General features: G+C 43.7%; 1 protein-coding gene across 3 annotated transcripts in view; it reads right to left on the reverse strand.

Annotated features, from left to right (window-relative positions):
* Positions 1–13,923, reverse strand: part of RCOR1 (REST corepressor 1) — a 559,543-nt gene that overhangs the window by 159,427 nt on the left and 386,193 nt on the right. The gene's annotated exons all lie outside the window — the stretch shown is intronic.

The following is a 13,923-nucleotide window of genomic DNA, read 5'->3' on the forward strand; positions in this document are numbered from 1 at the left end:
ACAAGAGTCGTATACACTTCACCACACAGAAGCAAAATTGAACTCACCCAGTCATTCCATAAAGCACAACATTAAAAACCACTGATTTAAGAAAGCATGCTAATATTCCTTTCATTCTTGCAGCGACCACTCACCATTTTAGACATAACGGCAAAAAAAAAAAAAAATACAGCACAGCTAAGTTCAGTCAAACACAAACTGTGATATGAGAAAGATGCAGTCAAAAAATGTCCATTTTATAATGAAGGCAGTATGCTCACTAAACCGCGGTCTGCAAAATTAAGTCGGGGTAATGGGTGTGGGTCTGCAGTTAATAGTTATTAACCCAGTAGTATCACAAATGAACTTGTAGACTGCAAGAACATTCCTACATGTCTGTCACTGTACATGTCCATGGGTAATGTCCTTTTGGTAGACTAACTGTACTAAACTACAACTCAGTTAATTTAAAAAAAAAAAAACTGCAATTTTAAATGCTAGCTCAAACTGTATAATTACTACCATCAGTTAGGCATTGCTTGCAATCCTGAGCAAATACTAATAGGACAATTCATACTGGAAATAGAAAGTGGAGTGTTCCACTGCAGGAAAAAATGCATGCATACTGAATTTCTGAAAAGTGCAGCTAAGGCAGATATTAAATGAATCACAAAGTAACAAATTGTTCTCTTTTCTCAGATAACATCAGCGGCCACCAGGAATTACCATCTTTAATGTAGCTTTCAGATTTCAAATAAAGAAGAATGCTCCCAAACTTTCAGGTCATCATTGCTTCTTTCTGTTTCTTTTTTAATTTTATTATTATATATTTTTTTACTTTCTACTGCAGTTATTACCCAACAATATTGTCAAGAATAGAGTAGACTTGCTACTGATGGAGTAGCATTGAGGGACCGGTGTGCCTGTCCTGGGAGGATGCTCATCGAGGATGCTCCCCTAAGGAAAAGCATAGTGCATTGATGGGAGTTGTCCTCGGACAAGGTCAATTAGTGTGTGTGTGTGTGTGTGTGTGTGAGTGGATAATGCATATAAAAACGCCCCCCATGGAAGCACAGACAATCAAGCCCCCAGTATGCCCTTAGGATCCACAACCGGTCAGCAAATATTGAAACACTCTGGATGGTGGGTAGGCAGACCCAGGGTGGAGGAGCACTAGGGACCAGTCTAGTACCATGAGGTCCAAGGGGACCAAGAAAAAGAATAATACAGACTTAATGAATATGCTGTTAGATTTGAACTACAAAAAAGTTTAATGAATAGTAAAAATGCTGCTTATAAGAACCTCAATGCCACAGTGTTTCAAATGTTGCTTAATTTTCAGTTCATCAGTTGTCCCACTATTCTCACCAAAGTTGTCCCTGTAGAGGACTCTTCTCAACGACAAAAAAGATACAAGAAAAAAGAGTGGTAATTGTGAATGCAATCTATGGATACATCTGACACTAACAGAATGCAGAAAAAAAATGTAAAATTATTGCACAATCACTGAGAACGTAAGTAAAGAACACAAAGACATATAATAAAACAAAACAGACTTTAAGAAGGGCCAAGGTCCACAAAACAGCTGAAGTACATACAAGCCTCTTGACGAAAGAATTTCAGCTGGACAGAATGCTTTACTGTTCCACTGCTTGTTGTTACGATACTAAATTACTCAGGATTACTTTGTGAGGACCACCAGCCAGCATATGACCTGGCAACTTGTTCCACAGACTAGGAGGGTCAAATGGCATAATCAATATAGCAGGTAACATGCATTCACAAAAATGGGAAGTAACAAATATACAGGAAATCTGCACTATACCCAGCTGCAGGAGGTCCTTGAAATCAGATCCAGGTATGACATAATGCACCCAATAGTAACCAGGATCCAGTATGGACACTGTTACTGTAAGCTCAGAGATGTACCTTGTCTCTGAATGTCAACACAATAGTGGTCAGTGCTTAGACACACACACACACTACTAACACACACATGCATAACATGACAGCAAATAATGAAAACACAGACTACCCAGTTTGCCCATTGCATTATCTCTTGGCAAAATGCAGTTCTTATTTAACCATTAGCTTACTTTTCACTTTTTTCTCACCCCTCCTAAGATCCGACTGCAGCAGCTAAATGCATTCCTGATATATACTGTTATACCACTTAACCCAGTTTTCTACAGAAGTCTGTTCTCTTCACCCACCATGATTTCTGTGAAACACTACATCCTTGTGTAACCCCGTGCAATCAGTCTTGTAGCTCCAGGTTGTATCCCTTGTTCTAATGCACATCCTGATTTGAAGGTGTAGATGGTACCTCACCCACAAACTATTTCCTTAACATACTTAATGCCCAAATTTCTACTGCACCCCCCTTTTGCCATCTTACTTCAAAATATCACATTTTAAATTCTTTCACTTTCTCTTTGTACCACTTCAGCTGCAACATATCAACACCATCTTTGCTGCCTGTATCTAAATAGCCAAATTATGTCCTCTAATTATGACGTCTCCTCAAATACATGCAATATCCCAGATAGGGACACACTACTATCTGGAAATAGAGAAGGGGGTAGTAACTTGTTATTCTTCTAATGTCTCTCCCCAGACCTCCATGATGTCTTATAGGAGGTATTGAAGTGAAATGTCCCAGCACACCTGTTCTCCAATTTCCAATAAGTGCACATTTATAATTAAGTGACACTGTGCAACCCTGCATTAAACTAGCCTTAAGCCACCTTGAGCAAGTACTAGTGTTGCTGATGGGGCACCAAAACAATTATTTATAAACAGTGACCAAGAGTCAAGCTAGTTTAACCTGATATAGAATCACCAAAGTCTTTATGTCTTTCAGTCCCATGTGGAGAAATAGAGAGAAATAAAAACATATAGCTTTATTTATATCCTTTTTTTTAAATTAACCTTTTATTTAAAGAAAACTTAAGCAGATGAGCACTATGTAAATCATTTAAATCTTTTAAAATGCATACACAGTCAATGTCTATTTATGCTTATTCAATTCCAAATGTTAACATAATTGTTAAAAGGAACAGTGGAACAACACAACTTAATGGCTGGTTGTTAACCAACAGTCTTTCTTGTGGTAAGTGGTTTAGATTCAGCTTACAGTTGGTCTCCATGTGTGAAGTGGGAGAGTGAATTGATACCTACAGTGATTGGACAGACTTAACTGCAGGAATAAAGATAGGGAGCTTTCATCGAGATGGCAAGAGTTCCTCACAGAGGCAAGTCTTGGCTTATTAACTTGCCTATTTGAACATAATAGGAAACTTCAAGACGTCCGGATGACAGCCCTCCAACAACAAATCTCTCGCCATATGAGGAATCAACAGAGACTTACAGACCCAGAACGGGCACATCCACTCATTCAACCAGCCCATGATCAAGAATATGCACAGAGCAAAAACACACCAACTGGCCCTGAAACACCCTTACTGCCTCTACCTACATGTAACACTCAAGAGGTACAGACAGTTTTTCGAAAAGGCAAGGATTTTCCTCAAATGGAGCCTCGGAGCCACACCACGCCTCTGACAAGCATGACCACACAAAGACTCACAACAACAACCAACAGCACCCCAACCTCCCACACAGCCAAAATGTGAAAGACGTACCACCCCAGGCTAAACCAGTCACTAGTGAACCTCACCCACCACAGGGAGAGGGGATGGCAAGGGCAGAGGGACCTAAAACATCTACGGGTCCTTCCACAAAATCTTCCAGACCACAGAATCACCACAAACAAGAAAACAGGAACAAAGTATGGAACCACTCAAGAAAACCCTTAATGACAAACGAACTTAAAGTACTCGTAAAAAGTCTGACAGGAGGAGTGATATTACACAGATCATTATAGACCTAAAACGCTTCATTAGGAAAATAAACCTAAGAATATTCTTCCATGACAAAGAAGAGCCCAATAATGGAAGAAGACAGTAGCAGAAGAAACCTAGTAATTTTTGCGCACCACCACACCTCACAGTTGCCACCTTTGAAGTAAAATGCTAAGCAGACATAAGGAAACATCTTAACATACGACCCAAGACCCACTTTTACAACCTAAAAACCTCATAAATGGAGAGCCTTGAAGACGCTCAGCTCAGACCACATTAGGACTATGAAAGTGGATGGGGGGGGGTGGCATCTTAGCAACAGACACAGCCCCATACCATCATTAGATTGACTTGCTCAAGAACTAGACCTTTTACAAAAAATGTGACCTAAACCATGTAAAAGTGGCTTAAGAGAATGTTTTGCTGGAGTTTTTTTGACGTGGGGGATGATGGCCAAATAAGCGACTGGCTCTTGGATTTTATCAAAATCACTAACCTTAGGATACCCAAGTTTTTTGGGATTACAAAGCCTCACAAATGTATAAATGATCCCTATTATAGACTGGTTAAAGCAAGTAGGGGCAGCATAACAGAACCATTATCCATCTACCTTGAGTTTCAGATTAAGCCTCTTGCAGAGCAACCTCTCATACTAGACACAGGGGACTTCTTGAAGAAAATCCATGATGTCCCCATTACCCCAGATTCACTCTTGGTCACAGTAGATATAGAAGCACTTTACACGGTGCTTCCCGAATCCCTCATGATCCACAGCAAAGACTCCACCACCACCAAAACCATTAGCAGAGTCCTCCAGATCCTACTGGAAAACAATTACTTATGTTTTAACAACAATTTTTTCAGACAAAAAGGGGTACAGTAATGGGGGGAGCAATGGCTCCCAGCCTACCAAACACCACGCTAGGTAAATGGGAGAGGGAGCACATGTACAGCTCCCCCTTCTTCCCATATATGGGGTGCTAGTACAGATTTATAGATGATGTCTTTATTGTCTGGATCAGAAATGAAAGCCAGCTCCTTGACTTTTATGAACATACTGGAAAATTCACCAATTTTCTAAAATTCACAAATGCCCATAACAGAAAGTATAGTTGTGTACACTTACCATAAATGTAGATGTTTGAGTGTATTCACTGTTGCAGTCATTACATTTGGGTAATCTGCTGGCAGGTTGCCCTCAGTCGGCCTGAATAACAAAGTCTTGGGCCCTGCTTCGGTTGCCGTCTCCTCTTCCACGACGTCAGGTCATCAAGGGTATAAAACATGCAGCCGACACCATTTTAATCAGTTTTTCTTGCCCTAGATGTCAGGTGCCCCCCAAATGGGGAGCAAAATTATATGTATTAACTGTAAATATATAAATGCACCTTAGAAACAAAAGAATTACCTTCAACTACAAGCAAATACACCACAAAGGCTTTTGAGTATAGTGAAGGAAAGAAAGGGTACAGAAAAGGGGGCGGGCGGGTGGGTAACCCGGACTGAAACAGTGAATACACTCGAACATCTACATTTTAAGTGTACACAACTGTACTATGTTCTTCGTGTTTTACTGTTGCAGTCATTACATTTGGGTAGAATCCCAAAGCTATGGATGGAAGGATGGAACTAAACAGCATTAGGAGCAGCTATAAGGCCCTGCAGGACTGCAGTGGCAAAGCCTGCTCTGGATTTAGAGAAGAGAGGTAAATAATGCTTTGTGAACGTATGAACTGAGCTCCAAGTAGCAGCTTCTAGAATGTCTCTGGTAGGCACCCCTCTGAGAAAAGCTGCTGAAGTACAGGCAGCCCTGGTGGAATGGGATCTGATCCCCTTGGGCACAGGTTTGCCATGGTGCAAGTAGCAGAAACGAATGCAATGGCTTATTCATTTAGAAATAGTCTGCTTTGATATAGCCTTCTCCTCTGATACTGCAGCAAATGCTACCAGTAGTTTCTCACACTTTCTTAGAGATTTTGTCCTGTTTAAGTAGAATCTTAGTTGTCTGTGCACATCCAATGAATGTAGAATCCGCTACCCCTTGTTCTGCGGATTTGGGAAAAAAGTTGGCAGGTGAATGGTCTGGTTAAGGGATTGGTCCTGAGGGCCACCCTGTCCGGGTAAAAAAACAATGAAAGGCTCCACTGCCATGAGAGCCTGTGGATCTGAAACCCTTCTAGCTGAAGTGATTGCCAAAAGAAAAGCTGTCTTCCATGAAAGAAATTTTATATCCGCAGTAGCTGCTGGTTCAAAAGGAGGCAGGGTGAGTTTTTCCAGCGCAAAATTGAGGTGCCATGCAGGAGTTGTCGCTCTCCTAGGAGGCCTTAAATTTTTGGCCCCTCTGAGATACTGTTTTTAGCAGTGGATGAGAAAAGAGGGGAGGGCTCGGTGTTGTAATGGGCCGAGATGGCAGAGGCATGGATTTTTATTGAAGAAAAAGATAGGCCCTTATCAAGCATCTCAGTTAAGTATTGTAAAATCTGAGGAATATTGGGCTTTGCTGTGTCTATTCCTTGTGCTTGGTTCCAAGTACAGAATCTCTTCCATTTATCAGCATAAGAATTTCTAGTACTAGGCCTTCTGGCTTCCAAAATGACATCCTTCACAGGTTTACTGAGAGATGTGGTTTGAATAATTAGTTGATTAGCTATGCTGCAAGATTCAGAGTTTGGAGCTGTGTGCGCAGAACTTGATAGTTCTGCTGAGAAAAAAGATGAGGTGTTTGAGGCAAGTACCACGGAGGAAGGTGTGACATATTCCTTAGAAGCGGGTACCAGTGTTGGCGAGGCCAGACCAGAGCAAGTAGAATCATTTTTCGTTTTTCCTGTCTGACTTTTAGTAAGACCTTGGAGAGTAGAGGCAGAGGAGGAAAGGCATAGACTGATAGGTTTTTCCAGCTGAAGGACAGAGCATCCACTTTCCATGCTTTTTTGTGATGAGTTCTTGTGCAGAATTTGTCCAACTGATAGTTTTGGGGAGAGGCAAATAGATCTACGTCTGGGCTTCCCCATTTCTGTGTTAAGTTGCTGAAGATTTGTGGATCCAGTTTCCATTCATGTGGGTCCATAAGATTTCTGCTTAGGTCATCTGCCAGAGTATTTTGCCTTCCTGGCAGGAACTGAGCTTGAAGATGCATTTGGTAAGTCAAGGCTGTGTTCCACAAAGCCATGGCTAGTCTGCTAAGGGGGTAGGAATGGGTACCCCCCTGCTTGTTTATGTACCACATAACTGTGGTGTTGTCCGTCTTTATCAGTAGTTGTCCTGGATGAACTAAGTCCTTGAAGGCTGTCTGAGCATTCTGAACAGCTAGCATTTCTTTCTGGTTGATATGTAGATGCATTTGGTTTGAGCTCCAGTTGCCCTGAATGCATCTCCCTGCCAGCTGGGCCCCCCAAGCATAGTCTGATGCATCTGTAATTAGAGTTTGGGTGGCAGGGGGTAGAGTGAATGACAGTCCCTTGTTTTGGTGACATGTCTCTGCCCACAAGAGAAACTCCTGTTGATTGTAGGTAGGGAATGAGAGGAATCATTGTTTCCAGGCTGTGACAATGTTGACTCCATAAGCTTGTTAGGTACCATTGAAGTTTCCTCATATGCAGTCTTGCATATGGAATTAATAGAATGCAGGATGCCATGAACCCCAGAGCCTAAAGAATTTGTCTTGCAGATAACTGGGTTTTTGTTGCCATTTGTTTGAAGTATATTGTCGATTGCATTTGTTTGTCTGGCGTGAATTAAGCCATCTGGGCAGTTGTATTCAAGCTTGCACCCAGGAATGTATTTATTTGAGAGGGCACCAGTTGTGATTTATTTTCGTTTATGGTGCACCCTAGGCATGCTAGAAGCCTTTTTACAAATACCAGATGTTGAAGAAGAGTGTCCTTGTCCTCTGCCTGAATGAGACAATCATCCAGATAAGGATAAATTTGAATGTTTCTTTGTCTGCAGAATGCAATTACTGGTGCCAGGCACTTTGTAAAGACCCTGGGCGCAGTAGATAAGCCAAAGAGCAGTGCAGAGTATTGGTAATGCAAAAAACCTTCTTTGAAGCGGAGGTATCTTCTGCAAGATTCCCTTATTGGGATGTGCAGGTATGCCTCAAGTCTAGAGTTACCAACCAGGCATTCTTGCCTAGCATAGGCAGTAGCTGTTGTAAAGTCAGCATTTTGAATTTTGGAATGTCCAGGAACGTATTCAGAATCAGTATTGGACGCCATGATTTGTCTTTTCTGGGTACCAGGAAAAGTCCTGAATAAAATCCTTGTCCTTTTTCCTTTTCTGGTACCGGTCGAATAGCCCCCATATCCATGAGGGACATGACTTGTTTCTGGGCCTCTGCCCACTGATTTTGTGGCAGATTTGGCCATCCGTTTGGAATTGGCAGAGTATGGAAATGAAATCTGTACCCCTGGGATACTATGTTTAATACCCACTTGTCCTGGGTAATTAACCGCCAATTTTGAGCATGAAGTGCTAGTTCCCCCCCCAAGGGGGCTGCCAAAAGATAAGTGCTTCGAGATTTTAGAGGAAAGTCACTGAGACTGCTTACTGTAGGGTTGTGCTTTGTTAGTTCCAGATTTGGAGGTGGAAGCAACCCATTGCTTTGACCTGTAAGATGCCTGTGATTGATATCTGGAGCCTTTTGAACGCCTGGGTTTGACCTGAGTGGCTCTGTTGGACACAAGTAAGGACCAATTTTTAGTAGGCCAGTGCCTACTGAACCTGGGTGACTGCACTTGCAAGAAATATTTTACAGTTTGTATAGATTTAGCTTTGTCTTCCATTTTATTTAAAACCTCTTCTGCCTTATTACCAAACAGACTATCATGCTGTAAAGGGGCATCCAACAATTTAGCTTTAACATGATCAGGCAGACTTTGCTCCTTGAGCCAGGCATGCCTTCTTATTACAGATCCAGTTACGGCGGCCCTGCAAGAGGCCTCCAAGGAATCAAAACCACATTGCAAAGTATGCTTTCCAACCTGTTCTGCTGAATGCAATACATCCTGTAACTCTATTTTCCACACAATCAGAAATCAACATCATGTTCTGTTTCACTAAGCCCATAAAGTACAGTTTTGTACCTACCATAAATGTAGATGTCTGATAGATATGCAACTGCAGTTCTGACATATGGGTAGTCCTGCCTCAGACAGCCCCTCGGTCGGCCGGATTCCAAAGTCTGGGTCCGGCGTCGGCTGATGTCGCCTCCTCCCCGACGTCAGAGCGGCTGGAGTATAAAAGCATCCGCCGACGCCATCTTCTTCAGTGTTTCTTGCCCCAGATGCCAGGTGCCCTCCAAGGAAGGCTAAATTTGTGAATGGATAAGCAAAAAATTCCAGACATGCACAACAGTAATAAACAGATACACCATAATAGATAACTCCAGCTAAAAAGGAGAGGGGGAATGGACCCAAGGGAAAAAAGCAGAGGGGTTGGAGGGAGGGAAAACCTGACTGCAGTTGCATATCTATCGGACATCTACATTTATGGTAGGTACAAAACTGTACTATGTCCTTCAAGAATGCAACTGCAGTCCTGCCATATGGGTTGAATACCATAGCCAAGCTGGGGGTGGTAGGATCTAAGCTAGGGATGGTGTAGCTAAAAGACCCTGCAGGACTGCAGATGCAAAGCCTGCTCGGGATCTGGAGTATAAAGGCAGGTTGTAGTGTCTGGTAAATGTATGCACAGAGCTCCATGTAGCAGCCTCTAGAATGTCCTTTGTAGCCACTCCTCTTAGAAAGGCTGTGGATGTGGCTATAGCTCTGGTTGAGTGTGGCCTAATATTGGCTGGCACACCCTTTCCATGGAAGGAGTAACAGAATCTGATGCAGTGTCCAATCCATTTTGAAATTGTTTGCTTGGAGACTGCCTTTCCTTGCACTCCGGCAGCATAGGCTACAAATAGTTGGTCAGACTTCCTGGTGGTCTTTGTTCTGTCCAAGTAGTAGCGTAGTTGTCTGTGTATGTCCAAAGTATGTAGCAGCTTTTCCCCTTTATTTTGTGGATTGGGGAAGAAAGTAGGCAGGTGAATTGCTTGATTTAGAGACACCCTGGATATCACTTTTGGCATGAATGAAGGATTGGTCCTTAGAGAAACTCTGTCCTGATGAAAGATGAGAAAGGGAGGTACTGCCATGAGGGCCTGTATCTCAGAGACCCTTCTTGCTGAGGTAACTGCCAACAGGAAGATTGTTTTCCAGGAGAGAAATTGCATTTCTGAAGATGCTGCTGGTTCAAAAGGAGGAAGAGTTAATTTTTCCAAGATGTAGTTGAGGTCCCATGCAGGAACTGGTGGTTTTCTGGGAGGTTTGATATTCTTTATCCCTCTTAGAAACTGTCTTAGCAAGGGATGCGAAAACACAGGTGGGTCACAGTTTTAATTTGCTGAGATTGCTGAAGCATGAATTTTAATGGAAGAATATGAGTGGCCACTATGAAACATTTCTGCCAGGTATTCTAATATCTGAGGTATGCTCATTACTAATGCATCCTGGCCCTTTGTGGTATTCCAGATGATGAATCTCTTCCATTTGGCCGAGTAGGTTTTTCGGGTGGAAGGTCTGCATGTCTCCAGCAAGATTTCCTGAACCTTTTCGGAGAGGGGAACATGGGGCAAAGTCATGTAACCCTCCAAGCTGTCAGTTGTAATGTTTGCAGGTTTTGATGAACAGCCCTGTAATTGTGTTGAGTTAGGAGCAGTGGCCATTGGGGCAAGGGCCATGGTTTGGTGTGAGTTATGCTCAGTAGCAAGGGATACCAATGCTGCCTCGGCCAGTCTGGAGCTATCAATATTCCTTTTGGTTGCTCTGCTTTGATCTTCAGTAACACCTTGGTGAGTAGTGGTAGAGGAGGGAATGCATAGATTTTTAGGGCATTCCAGCTGAAGGAGAGAGCATCCGTTCTCTGGGCTAGAGGATGGTGTGTCCTTGAGCAGAACCTGTCCAGGTGGTGACTGTGATGAGAAGCAAAGAGATCTATGTCCGGTCTTCCCCATGCAGTTGTTATTTGTGAGAAAATGTGTGGATGCAGCATCCATTCGTGTGGATCCACGAAATCTCTGCTCAACCTGTCCGCCAGAACATTGTCCTTGCCCGGAACAAACTGGGATTGTAAATGAATGTTCAGTTTCAGGGACTTTTCCCAAAGAGCCATTGTTAGTCTGCAGAGGGGATACGAGTGAGTGCCTCCTTGTTTGTTTATATACCACATGACCATGGTGTTGTCTGTCCTTATAAGCAGATGGCCCTGTTGAAGAGATTTTCCAAAGGCTTCTATTGCATGCATCACTGCCAACATCTCTTTTTGATTTATGTGCAGAGGCATTTCCGTGGGAGTCCATTGACCTTGAATGCATCTGTCCTCCATGTGAGCCCCCCATCCATGATCTGAGGCGTCTGTTGTAATGGTTTCACTTGCTTGAACCTTGTTGAAAGGCATGCCTTGGTTTAAATGGCTTGCTTGAGCCCACCACAAAAATTTACTTTGCAGGCATGGGATGAGTGGTATTACATCTTCTAGGTTGTGGCTGTGTTGAGACCATAAGCTTTTTAGGTACCATTGCAGATTTCTCATGTGTAGCCTTGCCAGAGGGATGAGAAGAATGCAAGATGCCATGAAACCCAGGGCCTGCAGGATCTTCCTTGCGGTCAGCTGGGTAACTTTTGCTAGGCTTTTGAAGTAATCTGGTAAATGCTGTTGTTTCTCCTCTGTGAGGAAAGCCATTTGTGATTGTGTGTCCAGGTTTGCTCCTAGAAAAATAATCTTTTGGGATGGCAATAGTATTGATTTTTGAATGTTGACTGTGTATCCCAAAGCCTGTAGTAACTGAATGACATAGTCCAAGTTTTTTACCAAGGTTTGTTTGCTGTCTGCCTGTATGAGGCAGTCATCCAGGTAAGGGTATATTTGAATCCCTTGGAGTCTGCAATGTGCAACTACTGATGCCAGGCATTTCGTGAACACTCTGGGCGCAGTAGATAAGCCAAACGGCAATGCTGAGAATTGACAATGCTCTGTTCCTGCAAGAAATCTGAGGTATCTTCTGCAGCTGTGTCTGATTGGGACATGCAGGTATGCCTCCTTGAGGTCCAGAGTAACCAGCCAAGACCCCTTGCCCAGCATGGGAAGGAGTTGCTGTAACGTCAGCATTTTGAATTTTGGCACAATTAGAAAGGTGTTTAGAACGGACAAGTCCAGTATAGGCCTCCATTGCTTTTCTTTTCTTGGAACAAGGAACAGTCTTGAATAGAATCCCTGGCCTTGTTCCTGAGGAGGAACCTTTTCTATAGCTTTTATTTGTAACAGCTTTGAAACTTGTCAGAGAGCCTCTGCCCTTTGATTTTGTGGCAGGTTTGGCATGCCTTGGCTCGTTGGTAAGGTGTGGAAGTGGAACCTGTAGCCTCTGTCTATTATGTCCAGAATCCATTTGTCCTTGGTTAAAATGTGCCAGTTCTTTTGAGAATAAGGATAATTTTCCGCCTAGAGGTGCTTCCCTTTGAGCCTTGGTAGGCGGAGTGAAAGTCAAGTCATTGTGATTGTCCCTGTGGTGCACGTGAACTTCCTGTGCCACTTCTCTGATTTGGTGGTTGCCATTGGCGGCCCCTGTAGGAGCCTCGGTATTTTCCCCTTTGTAACTTGTCTGAGTCTGGAAAGGACCAATTCTTTGAAGGCCAATTCCTGCTTAACCTGGGGGGCTGAACCTGGAGGAAATCCTTGACAGTCTGTACTGATTTAGCCTTTTCCTCAATAGACTTCAACACATCCTGTGCATTAGCACCAAAAAGCTTCTGTTTTTCCAGAGGTGCATCCAGGAGCTTAACTTTAACATGGTCTGGCAGAGGCTGTTCTTTCAACCAAGCATGTCTACGAATAACGGCCCCTGTCATGGCTGCCCTACATGAAGCTTCCAATGCATCATAACCACACTGAAGAAAATGATTGCTAACCTGCTGAGTGTTATGAACCAGATCCTACAATGCCTTTCTATCTATAGGCTCAGGAGAGGCTAACTTTTTCTGCAAATCATCCATTAAGTAATCCTGGTACTGAAACATATGAAAAAGGCAGTTGAGTGACCTCATGGCAAGGGTGAAAGAGGTATAAACTTTTTTGCCCCATCTCTCCAGGGACCTAGCTTCCCTGTCAGCGGGCAGAGGGTTTTTGGCCGAGGAAGTAGCCACTGCCTTAGGGCCCTGTGAAATAGTTTCTAGATCCACAGAGTGGGCCTTAAAGAGATGCTTATGGGTTTCAGGGACCCTGTAATATCGGTCAGGCTTGACAGGAGCAGGAGGGAGAGAATCAGGCGAAGCACTGGAGTCTGAGTATACATCATCAAGGACATCCAGCACTGGAGGAATAGCTAAAGGTCTGTGTTGGGGTAGCTTAAGGAAGGTACGTAGCCTTTTCCTGGAGTCAGAAAATTCCTGACCCTGCCACTGAAAATGTTCTCTCATGGAGTGGAGAACTTCACCAAAAGAAATATCCTCTGGAGGGAGGCAGAGGAATTGAATCCTCAGCATCCGAGTCCTCACAGGCCTGGAAGGATTCTTCCTGGGTATCTGAGTGCTCTGAATCCCCAGAGGCTTCATCTGAAGAGAGGGTGTCTGTCTGCTCAGTTCTAGGCCTTTTATCTGCAGGCGGCTGAGAACCTCTGTCTGGGTGCGGCTGAGACCCCCTGATAAGAGAGATTAGATCTGCAGCAAGAGTCATGATCTGCCTATCAGAAGAGGGGCCCTGAACAGTATGTTTAGGATGGGCCTTGGCCTGGCTGGCAGCCTTGGCACATGCAAAGGCCTTGATGGACATGGATACCGGAGGCCTAGCTGCCCCACGTGCAGGGATAACCTTGTCCACAGGAATGGTGTCGGGTAAATCTAAAGCTTCGGTTTCTGGTGGGAAATCAACAACCGGCACCGTTGTGGTCTCCGGGACCGAAGAACGCGTTAAAGCTATGTCGTCGGCCTGGGGCGGTAGAATTACCGCTTCCGAAGGGACCGATGCACTCGTGGAGGGCTTAGGCGTGGTATCGGTGGACGACACGGGCCGAGGATGTCGGTCCCGGTCCTTGCGTTTTTTG

Source organism: Protopterus annectens, chromosome 6.part0 (genome assembly GCF_019279795.1).
Source record: "Protopterus annectens isolate FY-2018-M chromosome 6.part0, PAN1.0, whole genome shotgun sequence".
Classification (NCBI taxonomy): domain Eukaryota; kingdom Metazoa; phylum Chordata; order Ceratodontiformes; family Protopteridae; genus Protopterus; species Protopterus annectens.